The sequence below is a fragment of the Macrobrachium nipponense genome, chromosome 17 (assembly GCF_015104395.2).
Source record: "Macrobrachium nipponense isolate FS-2020 chromosome 17, ASM1510439v2, whole genome shotgun sequence".
Classification (NCBI taxonomy): Eukaryota; Metazoa; Arthropoda; class Malacostraca; order Decapoda; family Palaemonidae; genus Macrobrachium; species Macrobrachium nipponense.
The window spans coordinates 73,159,899-73,173,642 of NC_087210.1; the positions used below are offsets into that span (position 1 = coordinate 73,159,899).

General features: G+C 35.4%; 2 protein-coding genes across 2 annotated transcripts in view; one reads left to right on the top strand and one right to left on the bottom strand.

Annotated features, from left to right (window-relative positions):
- Positions 1-13,744, bottom strand: part of LOC135196326 (two pore potassium channel protein sup-9-like) — a 734,822-nt gene that overhangs the window by 313,504 nt on the left and 407,574 nt on the right. The window lies entirely within an intron of this gene.
- LOC135196325 (uncharacterized) overlaps positions 1-13,744 on the top strand; it is a 341,481-nt gene that overhangs the window by 198,295 nt on the left and 129,442 nt on the right. Inside the window, 1 exon segment of the mRNA XM_064223071.1 lies at positions 11,532-11,570. The gene's annotated coding sequence lies outside the window, so the exon portion shown is untranslated.

Consider the following 13,744-nt stretch of genomic DNA (forward strand, 5'->3'; position numbering starts at 1 on the left):
TTAATGTTTTCAGGATGCGGTTATTGATCGTAAGAAGAGTTTTCCTTTGTAGGATCGGTCCTTTGGAAAAAACGAGATTTGTTTTTCGAGGCCAGTTGATAATGCCTTGAGAAAAACCAAGAGTGTATTCTCACCCTCGGTGAGAAAATCGTTGTTCACTATCAAAGCACATGCTATTATTAATTTCTTGTTCAACCTTTTACTGAGATACTTTTGAAGCGCACACGCTGTTTTCAGCGACGCACTGAGATCAGATTTATTTTAGCAAACAAACAATGCGTTTGGTCTTAAAATGAGTATGACGCGGGATCGTTAGTTACGATTATATTACATATAAACAATGTCTATATATAATATAATCATCCAAATTCAAACTCGATTCCCATTAACTTACTGAAAAACAATTTTGGAAAGTAATACTACTCTAGTGGTTATTTGTCAGTCGACAACTTTCGCCTACCTGCAACCCCTTTCATTCCTTTTACTGTACCTCCATTCATATTATCTTTCTTCCACCTTGCTATCCACCCTCTCCTAACAATTATTTAATAGCGCGACTGCGAGGTTTACCTCGTGTTACACCTTTCAAACCAACCTACTCTCAATTTCCTTTCCAGCGTTGCATGACCTCACAGGTCCCAGAACATGGCTTTTGGCCTTACCTCTGTATTCCATTCCATTCCGTAACTTCAATTCAGGGCCAAAATCATTAAATGAATTCCATGAAACCCATTTTCAAAAATATAAAGAGACTCAGACTCCACTGATTCTGTGAATTTGAAATTTCGCAATCATTCACAAATTGTGGATTTACATACACGTTTAACATTCCTCTCTCTCTCTCTCTCTCTCTCTCTCTCTCTCTCTCTCTCTCTCTCTCTCTCTCTCTCTCTCTCTCTCTGATGTGCGATAGGAACGAAATTGTTCCTTCCCTAAAGAACAAACACAAGAAAAGGTGGCTGTAACAGTTTAGAATTTCCAGAGAGCAATGCAAAAAAATGTCTTTATTATTATTATTATTATTATTATTGTTCATATATTATATTATAGTATTATTATTATTATATCTATATTATTATGATTATTATTATTATATTATATTAATATTATTATTAATTAATTTATTTATTATATATATATATTTATATATATATATATATATATATAATAATATATATATAGATATATTATAGTATATATATATATATATATATATATTACAGATTCATGTATATATGTTCGGAAATTACTGCAGAGGATAATAATCATAACAAGCGACCCTTGTTATGACACTTACTCCATACATCCTTTAACAATAAATAACTGTTGTTAGTTTTCGAGGTTTTTACTGGCTCTTTTTTCACCTCAAGGTAATATTTAATAACTGAAATTTACCTCTGGAGGAAATCATATGAAATGAGTCGTTGGTCTGTCTTACCTCTTCGTATAAGAGCTCATTAATAATGATTGAGAAAAACCAAAGAAAAACCACGTCTGGGTCACGCTTCCAACGTTAATGGGATGTTTAGTTAAGAAAAACTTGCCAAGCGTAAATGAAATGAAAAATGAAGATGATGCCGACGCTGTTTAATCTACCAAAGAAGGAGTGGAAGAATTTTTCACAATAAATAATGCCACCATTATGTTAAATTAGATGAAGTATGCCGAAGTTTAGAGGAATATACCATCCACCGTCTTAACCTATATCGACCAGAAAGGCTATCAACACAGAAACCAAATTATTATGATAATGATGATATATAATATTCAATTTCCTGCTTAACAGATATGTTCATTTTGCATCAATGCCATGATATCTCATTTACATTGGTTAGCGAAAAACAGTACAAATATGGAATTAGCACACTTTAAGTGGCATGGATTTATACCCACATAGCATTATTATTTGAGCTCTACTTACTTTAAATGTTAATAGATTTTGTTCTAAATCGTGACAGGAATGAATTATTCAAAGTTTGCAAAAATAAGAAATAAAAAAATAAAATAAAATAAAAATCATCGGACATCCGGACAGAAAATAAACTAAGATAAATTTGCCCATCTAATTGAAATTAGTTGGCCTACGACCTACGCTCAGGATAAATGCAGTGGTCATCCAAAGCAGTCAAGAATTGCATTACCCTCGAGTACCTATAAAATCGGATGACACTAACATGATTCCTTGCAATTAATCATCATACAAATTCTCACTGACAATAGCTGAAGGCTAACATGTAAAACTTAACCTCCCCTCCCGTCAAACGTTATACAGAGAGGCTACTGGTTCTTGAGGTAAATGAACCATCTCACGTCGAAATGCAATCGACGTCGCTTTGCTTAAGTTTTCTCCTTAACAAAATGAGCTTCCTTGATTGCCCAAGTCATTTGCTATAAGGGAAGGGCCTTCGAAAGCTACTTAAGGTAAGGGAAAGGAAAGGGTGGCAAATGAAGGTGTTTTTTTTTTCCTCTATCAACTTCAAATGAAACTATTATTAGTCACTGAGATTACGGTTTCTTTTCTTAACGAGTTAAGCAAGAATGTAATACTACATTGCTAACTTACCGATTGTAGAAATCTTGAGAACAATAAATAAATAAATAAATAAATAAATAAATAAATAGGAAACACGAATTCGATCCATTCATCGAATAATGAACTGAAAATCTCAGCCATAACTTTCTAACGCATGCGCTGACATCAAATGTTGAGAGACCATACGGACCGCTGTTCAGTGTAAAATAAACACCATAAACCATTTATTGCCGGAAGTCGAGAGCACTGAAGAGGGATGGGAAACAATCAACGAGTGTCAAAAGCTACAGCAGAAGGCCTAAGACGAAACCAATAATAGGCCTACAAGGTCAAAAGAAAACAAGCCGCGAGAACAAAAAAGAAAACCTGAAGCGTCTTCTTCCTCTTTGTGTTTATTGCCTCTATTTATATTTCCTTCATTTGTTTGTCCAATAACATTAAAATCATCTTCATGCACAGCAATAATAGCAATAACAGTGGCAGGTATCAACGCATGGGAACAATGATTTATTTATGCAAGAGGATTACTCGATTAATAGGATTAGGATTATACACGAGAGTCATCAAAGATTTTCACAGTGGGGTATTGCACATTCCAACGCAATTGCCATTGGCACCCTTTCCTCTCCCTCTGCATTTGCCAGGCTGACAACCACTTCCTTGTTGCAGATGACACTGTTTTTGACGGGAAACATACAGCATTTAACAACATTGCCGATAGTTCGACCTTGTGCACTCGGGGAAAATAAAGTATTTTAGTTATTTAGCTGTTTTTTACTTCGGTGATATAACAAGCTGTAGTGATGCCTTCATTTTTATTTATATTTTTTTATAAAAAAATAAAAATTTATAACTGCACGCAGTGATAGTATAAATTAAGGTAATCTTGAAAGCTCCCAGTCATTTTTTTTTTTTACATTTCGAAACTATATTATTTTCTGATAAATCTGCCGCATTACAATACTCACTGATATAATTTTACATCTCCAATATCGCTAGTGACATTAATACTTCTAATACTGATATTAACGATAATCTAAATTTGCCTCGAGCATAATGAAGGTAGAGAAAATTAATTCAGTAAGTGCAGTAGTAATTGCAGTAGTAGTAGTATTAGTCTGTTAAAACAACTGTTTATTTATGATTCCATCCCTCCAAAGCTGATTTACATAAGGTCACAATTGGCAAAGGCAATCAAGCAACCTTTCGTTTAATAAAGCTGAAGTTTAAAACATCGACAAATAAGGAAAATAACTGTTAATTAATTTTTTCTGATCTGACGGTCACTCATATACAGAAACACGCGTGGGTGCATAAACTCTCTCTCTCTCTCTCTCTCTCTCTCTCTCTCTCTCTCTCTCTCTCTCTCTCTCTCATGTAAACATAAAAATGGATTTCTTTTTCATCCTAGACAGCAAGAACCATAAGCATTTACATGCAATTGCTTTATGAAACACAAAAGACATAGTGTCTTGATATTCCTTCATAAAGATATCTCTCTCTCTCTCTCTCTCTCTCTCTCTCTCTCTCTCTCTCTCTCTCTCTTCCAGTCGAAACAAACACTGCACACCCACCAACACCGACACCTCTCGCACGCAGTGATTACGATGCACAACTCTAAACACTCAAAAGCCAAAATTTCGCCATTTTAACGAGCCATCCAAAGAGGCACTTCAATATTAATTAATTCCACGAAAACCTGGAGGGCGCTTAGCAAAACAACACTTTTTTCATTTCAATGACGGGCAAATAAGTTCATCAGATTTTTCAAAATTAGGTGCGAAATCATTTGCATATGCGCAATATGTAAAGCTAAAATGACTTACGTGGTACTGATTTTCAAAATAAAACGTTGAGTAATCAGAGGCAATAACGAAAAGTCCAAAGGGAACGACCAAAAATGAAAAATAAAAAGGGGGGGGGGGCGGAATCATTAAAACCTTTGAGTTCACTGGAGTCATTTCCTGCTGAAAGATTGTAGCTTTATTATGACCGAGGAAAAGCTACATTATAAAAATGAATGAAAACTCGAGGATCTCGTAATTACACGGGTTGCACTTACTTCTCTACCGGCTATTACGTTTTAGACATTAGGTTGCTCATGATGATTTCAATATCACGATTAGCCAAATATATCTTATATAATAAGAAAATAAATGAATTCGGCGGATACTTTTCATTCTTATGTCAGAAAGCATTTTATACGCGTGTTCCTAGACTTTGTTATGGAGCTTTAGATCAAAACGTGATGTGAATGAGAATAGTAGGCTTTATGTGATTTTGTTATTGAAAAACATAACTACATACGATATGTGAACATAGCAAAGAATTTTTACACTGAAACTGTTATGTTTATAATATAACGACAGTACATAATAAATGTATTTAATTAAAATATAGCTCTTTTTACTTAATAAAATTTATATATCTCAGTTTTTATTTTGCAACAGACAGTGAGCATAATATAGTCCATAAATTTTGCTTAAAGACAACATTTACAACTAATTCTGAACTTATGCAAGAGAAGGGTATTTCTGAAATTTGACCTATTGGTAGATTATAAGGCAAAATATAACTTTCTGTCTACTAATGTCCACAAAATTGGAAAAATATTAGCTTTCCATAATTTTCTTTCCTTTGGGAAATGGGCTCGGTTGAAATTTCTACCTAAAAACGTGTATGGAACGATTACATTAATTTTTTCTAAAACCAGGAGAGGAATACTTAATATTCTGCCTTAATATACAAAGAAAACTTTCGTTGTAGCTAAAATTCCAAAGCACATATACAATTTATAATGCATTCCCTTTCATACAAAACGACTAATACGGAAAATGCAGTGTATATTTATTCACAGCAGCAGAAAAATGGAAAAATGATAAATAACAATCCCAGAAATCTAAAAAAAAAAATGTTGCTTCCTATTTAGTGTCAACAAATGCGAAATGTAATATAACGAAGTTTTCATGCGGGATGAACCAGCTGTAATTTACTTAAGCGATCTGTCCTGCTTACCTATTTCCCAAATCTAATGACAAAAGTTGTGGACGAAAGTATATTTGTTTTTCTCTCGGCAGAGCAAATCTCATCACTAATGGGACAGACACGGAATTGCTTCGTTCGACACTCAAATCGTCAATAAATTTTCCGATAGTTCGAAGTTCGAGAGAATTGCGAAGACGTAGAAGTTTGATAATTGGAGAAACTGGGCACAGAACGAACACACAAAACGAAGACTCCAAAAATAACAGCACGAAAAATGCAATATTTGCGAATTTATTACCCTATCCCCGCCCCCCCACCCTTAATTTTCCGCAGACGTAAATGGACAAAGCCAAAAGTAATCAAACAAACTGCACCTACTCGGCTGTTCTCCTAATGAATAAGAAAAATTAAATAAAATCACAACAAATCACCTCACATGAGAGATGAGGCATGTTTACAGAGTGAAGGCTTTTGCAAACTTTGTAAACTAATTAAGAACTTTTTTATTAACATCCGCGACGAAAACACCTAGTTCATTCGAGTGCCCGGAAAAATGTTGGGAAATGTGAATCATCGTAGCCACTGGTTACTGAAGGGCAGCGCAGTGCCTCACCAATTTATGTAAATTAGTTATCGAGCAGAGTATGTATGAGATAGTAGTCTTTTTACGTTACACATAACACCAAGAGGAGGAACGTGTAATGTGCTCCTCCCACATATGCAAGACAGGATTCATTGCCGTTTATCATCAATATTAAGTTTTCCCCTGATACATGCATACATAAATACATACATACATACATACTTGGAATCGCAGGAACATGTAATATTAAGGAAAAAAATACCAGAGATAAAGGGAACGCAAGCTATGAATCTTGACTAGTTGCATCTTACTTACCTAACATATTTTCATGTGAACTGATACATAACATATGTGTGTATATACATATATATAGTGTGTGTGAATAATATATATATACTATATATATATATATACATACACACACACACACACAACACACATATATAATATACACACTACTCTGACGGTACAAACGAACATCACGTCACTTGAAAAAAAATATTAGCAGCCGGGAAGGAGGAAGAGGAGTCACTGAGAGTGAGTGCACCATGAATAAATCTTGGTTTTCGCTTGCATCTGCATCTTGCACCTATCCTATTCCCTAAAAAACCAAACTACCAAAACTTTCTAAAAATCTATGCACTTTACATAATCATTTTGAAATAAATGGATCTAGATTACGCACCCTTAGGGTGCTGTTCATTTCCTTACCAAAACTTTCTTCACAAAACTGGATTCAGCTATAGTTCCAGGCTGTTATGAAATAATGGAGAAAAAGGTTAATAAATTATCATTTACTATCTTTCTCATAACTGTTCATTGCTACCATGTGAAAATTTCCATTCTCCTTCCAACCTGCACAATCCATCACCTATTTTTAATTGCAAATACTCAACAATGTAAGTGGCTGGTTAAGTGAAATAAATGAAAAAGGTAATCTAGCTTTAGAACTAAATATTATTGTTCATCTATATTGAAAAAAAAACTACCAACTTTCCCTAATGGCAATATAATGAGTCACAAACAAAATGTGTAGCATTATAGTATCTGTACTAGAATACAAAAACGTTTTAAAATTACGATAATATCAGTACTAAGGTCAAAAGACCTCAGGATATGGCCTAGCGTCTAAATACCTCCTACCGTCTAAATACCTAACAGTTATGTTAGCATCTGTACAGAGGCTTCATTAAACCTTACATTAGTACCATATAAAAGTATCTAGAAACCTAATTAAAGTCTCGTTAGAAGTTTTACTGCGGTCTCCAGAGCAACGTTACTATCCGTACTCGGTTCTGACATAGGATCATTTCTATTGTTACGCTGGATCTTTACTTCGGGATATACACTTTGGTAGTCTTTGGACTTTATAAAACCAGCGCAGTTGCAATCTTACAGAGGTGACATATCCAAAGATGAAAGCAGCTATATTACAGTTCGGTTGAGGTATATTTTATGATCATGTTTTCTTGTGAAATCAAGAATCTGATTTGGTAAGTATTTTCATTATATTTAAAAAAATCCATGTATTATCTACGAATGCTCAATTTCTTACAATCACCACAAGAGGAATGCTGTATATACAATCTTCTAATAAACAATCAATGAACAAAGCATGGATCTTATTAGTAGCAGTAGAACCAATCTGTTATTATCAAAGACTTATCAATGATACAGACGAATGACATAGCTGGTAAATAAATTAAGATAATGTTATTGACCTAACACTTGAAAGTAACACACACAACTAATCAAAGCAAATATTTAAGTTGAAAATACTGATCTAATTCACAAAGCATAACAAAATAAGATTGGTAGACAGCAGTACTGATCTTTTAAATTTCTTTTCTTATCATTACTTCCATTATCTCTGAACTAGTTACAGTTGGATATACGGATATAGGCTACTGCCCATCCAGAAATCTCGAATTCTACTAGTGTTATTATATTTATCGACTATTACGATCTAATTCTCTCTCGACTGATGTCATGGCATTTTATTTTTTTTTTCCGTGATAACACAATGCAGCGATACAAGCACATCGAGTGAGCAGCAACGTTAATTGTTTATTAGGAGACCTAATTATGCAGCTATTTTGTCATAAAATAATTACATTTAATCATGCCGAGTTATACGACGTAGTCGCTTCATTAGAATATTTAATTATCAGTTCTTTACATTATGTTGCACTAAAATTTGGAAATGCAAAAATATCTATTTACACCACCTGCTACTTTCGGAGTTTAAACATTTTTCATGATCTAATGACATTTTCTTTGCACAGCAACAATTTACCGTATACTTGTTACAAATGATCTCGTATTCTCTGAAGGAATAAAATTTATAACTCGGAATACTGTGAGGGCGGGAAGTAACGTTTCCATCTAGCCAAAGGAAAAAAGGTGATATTTAAGCACATCAAAGAAAACAAGAGCAAATCAAATGTTCAAAGATTTGACAATCTAGGGAAAGAAACAGTCACCAAATCGTGTAATCCTCTTCCAAATGCTTATGCGTCTTGTACGCAAGTAGCCCAACATTCACTTAACAATACTCCAATACTTTGGAGGTCAGTGTTTCCCACGGTCCCTTGTCCTCTTTATTGACGTTTTCCACTTTATCATATCATCGCAAAATTTCAATTGTTCTTGACACTAATGCTACAAATACTGATAGGAACCATCTACGGCAATTCAATAATTTCTGAAGAGAATACTCTCCCAATCTCTTACGGACTTGCCAACATTGCACAGACCACAATAAACCACAGTGATTCTTCTTTTTCCCTGGATAATAAGCTGATTCTTCTTTTCTGGGTAATAAACCGATTCTTCTTTCTTGGACAATAAACCGATTCTTCTTTCCGGGACAATAAATTGATTCGTCTTTCCTGGAAGGATTACGACATGAAAAATTCTAGCCAAATATTCTTTGCTAAAGTGATAATTCAGTATAGAAGCGTAGGGTTTGGGTTAATCAAGTCCAAAAAGAAACAGATAAACAATCCAGCACCCAAAAAGTCCCCTTCTTACAATCACAACTCACGAGAACCAGCTAGGTAAAATTCACCATAAATTGTGACAGCATTTTGTGTAACTTTGCCAACAAACAGACAAACATGCAGCCAAATAAATTAAGAAACAAAATACAAAAAACGAACCAAAAACATAATCTCATTTGAAGAGGCACTCAGCGAGTAGAAAATCTCTCTCTTTCTCTCTCTTCAATCTGGTACTTTCCTGTATTTTTCCATGATTTACATAGTATTTGGAGAGCGAGCTAATTAGAAACATGAAGAGGAAAACAGTGCTTGACCTCAATTTCGAGTTAGGATCGACACGCGATATATTTCGCCAATTAACTGGAGCCATTAACGTGACGATATCCTTTCCGGCATCTGAGTAATGGCTCTTGAATCTCCATAAAATTCCCCACTTGCCATTAATTATCTATAGGTATGTTGAACACTCAGCCTTATTCCATACAGTGAAATTCACTTACATTGGACAAATTCTCGGTTCTTCTCTCTCTCTAAAACAATTCTCTCTCTCTCTCTCTCTCATCTTTATCTCATCTCTCTCATCTCTCTCATATATATATATATATATATATATGATATATATATATATATATATATATATATACACACACGAATACATACGAGCATTATATATATATATATATATATATATATATTATATATATATATATATATATATATAATATATGTGTGTGTGCATGTGTCAATGAAATGTTGAAAAAGTTCAACCCAGAAACCACCACCCTCTCTCTCTCTCTCTCTCTCTCTCTCTCTCTCTCTCTCTCTCTCTCTCTCTCTCTCTGGAAGAACTATCGCTTTATAAAATGTACTTTTGGCATTCGTAAGTCTTTATCAAGTGAGCACGTTCGTCAGAACATAATCCAGGAGGCTTAGGCCATCAACTATTCTAAGAAAGCGGAGAGAAATAACGATGTAAAATCATCACTTGGAAAGAAAAAAAAATCGAAAATTACTCGAAACTTAAAATTCCCAACCACTGCCAAAATCTGCCCGGGGGCAAGAGTAACGGGAGCATTTAAGTTAGTTCGTGGAGTGGCAAACTTTATAAAGCCTTTGAAGAATTATCATAAAAGAGGAAAGAGGATAAATCTGTAAAGCCGTTGAAGGATGTATCATAAAAGAGAAAGAGGAGGCTTTATTAAGCCTCTGAAAGATGTTTTGTAAGAGGTATTAGAGAGCGATAAACGTTTCATTAAAGAGAGGCTTTAAGGAGACGGCTATAAAAAGGCCGAAAAATAAACAAGGCGAATTTCCATAAATCGTCAAAACGATATATCATGAGTTAGAGGTCATTTTGCAAAACAGCTGGATTAAGTATAGCGAGAAAAAGCTTCACAGGATGGTTGCAGGAGGCAACAGAAAAATCGATTAGCTTTAACAAGATGACGGAGCATAATTCTCTACTGAGAGTCAGATTATTAAGCAGATGACAACTTATCATTAGCATCCAATATTCTAAAAAGCTTTTACAGTAAACTCTACACTCGGGTACATACACTCTCGTGTGCATTTGACTTTATTGTATATCACCCAAATAATAATTTTCCAAATAGAGGAGTGATATAGGTGACAACAGCCAAGAATGAGAGAGAGAGAGAGAGAGAGAGAGAGAGAGAGAGAGAGAGCATTGGAGACGAGAGAGAGAGAGAGAGAGAGAGAGAGAGAGAGAGAGAGATTCTGAAAAATACATTTGTTGGACATACTTTGTTTGTTACAGTTGTTCCTTGAAGGCAAATTTAGTTGTCTTCAAATGCATCGATGCTATCTTTAATGAGGTTTATAAATCACAATACGTATATGGTGGGGGAATAAAAAAAATCAAAAGAAAACTTCATATACACAAGTGACTGACAATTTGATTATAGTTCTATTATTATTTTGTTTTTGCTTAGCCCTTGTTGAATGTTTTCAGTGATATTTAAATAACTGATAAATCTTTTGTAGGTTTTTAAATTTATTTTTCATTTTTTAGGATGACATTGAAGAGTTTGCGATCAAAGCCTTATCTTAACTATGAAAATTTTTCAGTATAAGTTGAAAAGTCTTCTCGTTTTCTTCATAATAAAATACAGATTAAGAGGACACGGAAATTTCCTCGAACAAGTGTTATCGTAGTTATGTTGGAAATATCAAAACAAATGTAACATTAACAATCTACACAATTATCATTACTGAGAAGAATATTGTAATCATTATTATTTATCATCCTCATTCATGCTTGGATATTTCTCTACTGATAACCTGTTAACTAAAGATGACTCATGCCCGAACTTAGCCAGTCTCTTCGGCAAATAACATTTCTATTTTAATGCAAAGCTAATTTTCTCCGGGAATGAAACTGGTAATATTTTATCTTTTTTTATTTCAGATGACCTTGAAAAAGACGATATAATTCTTTACAAAAAATGTAAGTAGCCAAATGCAATGAACCCCTAGAGCATTTGAGGTCTAGCTTCGTTGCTGGGTTTTGTGTGTGTGTTTTCTATTTCCTATTACAAAATAGGGGCCTATTCTGTTTCCTGCAGTCTACCATCATATGTGTACGGAACCCACAATATCTGACTCCACGTTTCCATTAATCTGTAATTCCATTATATACCAGACCTTTTCTGGTCATCTGTTCCCTTCAATAAAATACTACAGGATAAAGATTTTGATCGTGTGTGTGTGTGTGAGCGCGTGTGTGTAATGTAGTATGTATGTATGTATAGGCGAGTGTGAAATATACAAAATGAAGGCGGCATCTACATCCCCCTCAAAGTTCAACATTTCCAACAGTAATTGCTGAGATTTGCCTTTGAATTCTTAATATATCCGGCTATTTTCCACCAGTTACATTTCCTTGACAACTGGTATTCATCGCCTTGTCTGTAGCTACGCAATCGTTTATTGTGTTTGGCAATTGTGCTTCCGAGAATCTGCTTTTTATTTATTTCCCTTGACCTCTCAATTCACTTGCCTACCAATCACACTGGCTGTAGTTCGCTTCATTCGGCTCTTCACTAACAAACGCTGCGCCTTTGTATTCAAAGACAGTGTGACATCTTAATTTACGAACTTCAACGTAGTCACAAACATTTCGAATGCTAACTGACTTCACATATTATGTCAAAGCGTTGTCTCATTTGCGTAGAGCACCATATATCATTTACACCGCATGCTCCCACCAAAGGGTCCACAACCCTCAGTGGGTCCTCCTAAATTGCCTAAAAGGGACATCAGTATTCCGAATCATTGGCAGGCCTAAAACTACAATTTCAAAGCGTATTCCTGATGGCCACACTGACATCTTGACCTCTTGACTTCGTTGTCCTTTTTATCGCTAAGCCTATCACTACAAGTCTAAATCCGAACAGGAAATAAATGAAGAAATTTCATCTTCAGCGGTAAGATTCCACACCACTCACGATATGCAAGTGAGTGTGTGTGTGCGTGTGTGTGTGTGTGTGTGTGTGGAGAACGTGTTCATTACTTAATTAAGGAATCTGGCGTTTCAGATCCCTATATGCGTTGTAGGGCTAATCATTAATCCCTTTAGAAACTGCAAACGCTCCCTAGTTACCTTCCCGTCTAACCAGATCTCCACTCAGCCAGTGTGTTTGTCTGTCTGTCTGTCGTTTGTCTGTCTGTCTGTTCCTCCTCCTGGCTATGACTCCCTTGGTCGAAATGATTTCCAAATGATCCCTAATGAAAAATAAACGATTTCGGCGAAAGACCTCTGGGAGGCAAGCTGCGAGGGGAAATAGCAACATCGCAGACGACGTCTCAATGTCTCGCTTTCTCAATAGGATGGTCCTCGCCGGACTTTAGGGTCCAATCCTATTCATCCTTTTAATCTGCACATACACACGAATAGGATACTTGGAGAGGCGAGGGATCTTGGATACATATCCTCCCTAATCCTCAGACACACACAAATAGGATACCGGGGCGAGGGAAAGCAGAGCACGAACGAGCGCCAAGGATTGAGAACGATGGCAAATATTTTGTATCTTATTTGCAGTAACAGAGAATTTTATCTCATTTCGCCGGATGATGTTGCTTTTATTCCAATGCGTTTATTCTATTGCCAAGCCTTCCTCGGGCTTCCTCTTTCAATTATCTTGTGGCGTTTCTCGCTCCCCACCGAGGGAGGGAGGGAGGTAAAGGCAAGGAAAAAGAATTTCACCATTTGAGTCGGTTTCTATTTTCATAACAGTCACTTTACACCATTAGCTTGCGATTGCGTCGTTTTTTTTTCATCTCTTCTTTTTTTGAATGGTCATAAGCAGTTTCAAAGAAATGAGAGTAAATAACACGAGCAGTCAAGTATGTGGTACCAAGGCAATTATGGTGGGTCGCAGCCAGGCTCAGAAAGGCCATGGGGCAGGCATCCTCATCCTAAAAACTTACTAAGAGCCTTATGGCTGACACATTCTGGAGCGTCCTACCCAAAGCTCGCAAAGGGAGAATATGTGACAAGTATACACTGCCCTACAAAGAAAGCTCTATTTTCCTTGACGCTAAGCTTTTGCTATCAGTTAGAGTCAACAACATGAAGCTTGAACAAAAAAAACAAAAGCCAAATTTTACCTATTTAAA